The sequence below is a fragment of the Pediculus humanus genome, genomic scaffold, assembly GCF_000006295.1.
Source record: "Pediculus humanus corporis 1103172107401 genomic scaffold, whole genome shotgun sequence".
Classification (NCBI taxonomy): Eukaryota; Metazoa; Arthropoda; class Insecta; order Psocodea; family Pediculidae; genus Pediculus; species Pediculus humanus.
The window spans coordinates 1-1,289 of record NW_002987026.1 but is presented as its reverse complement, the minus strand read 5'-3'; positions in this window follow the sequence as shown (position 1 = coordinate 1,289).

The window sequence follows — 1,289 nt, the reverse complement described above, 5'->3', positions numbered from 1 at the left end:
TAATATTATTATTATTATTATTATTATTATTATTATTATTATTATTATTATTATTATTATTATTATTTCTCCAGTCAGTCTTTTAACTATCAGTCTGATGATTGTTTTCAAGGGCAAAGGACTGATGTCATTCCTACACGATTAGAAACAATTTTCTTATTTTTATTCGCTACATTTTTTATTTTTCCCGCAATTTTAATTTCAACGAAACGAATTTTAAAAAAATGGCGTCTTTTTTTTCCTTCTTGTAATTTTTATATCTTAAATAATAATAATAATAATAATAAAAACAAGAAGTTGATGATTTTGGAATTCTCGTTATTTTCCCGAGAATCAATTAATTTTTTTCTTAAACTTATCAAAAAAAAAAAAAAAATTTGTTTTTCGTGGCAAATTGTTTGACTAACATAAAAAAAATGACTCACATTTGAATGAAAGTAAATATGACGCACGTTTAATTCTCAATATCCAGATGTGTTTGTCGGTCCGGTTTGTTTGTTTTTAAATTATTGCCAAATACTAAAAAAAAAAAAAACTAGATTTTAAAACATTTTCGCGGAGAAAAAGCAAAAGAAAAAAGGCTAAAAAATAATTAGATTTCACGTATTATGACGATGATGATGACGTGAGTGACGATGATCTTTTTTTTTTTTTTCGCATATTTATTATTAAAACTACGTCAAAATAATTTTTAAATAAATTATATCCGCGTTTTTTTTTTTTTTTTTGTAAACTCGCTCGTGACGGTAATTTGTTAAAGGATCGTCGTGCAACAACAACAACAACAACAACAACAAATAAAACATACAAACATGCAAAATATTAAAAAATTTCATGCGTGAGATTTAGGACACGTTAAACGATTATTTATTTATTTATTTTTTTTTTTTAAATTTTTCCATGTTATCAGTCACGGGTTGGGTCGTTTATTTATTATATATTCAATATAACGGTCACAAACTTGTTTCGTTTAAAATTCTTTAAGGAAGTGAACAAACAGAAACAACAACAAATTTTTTTTTTTTTTTTTTCCATAACCAAAAATATTTACAAAGGAAAATTTTTTTTTCACCAGCCAATTCAATTCCAATTTCGGTAAAAATTTTAGGAAAAACAAGAAGAACAAGAAGAAGAGGAACAAACGTTGCATACACGCATTAAGAATAATAATAATAAAAAAAAAAAAAAAACCTTGAAACAAACGATGGGTTCAATTTTTTTTTTTTTTTTTTTTTTTTTTACGGGAAATGAAACAATCGTTTTAAAAAAAAAAAACTTGTTAATTATTA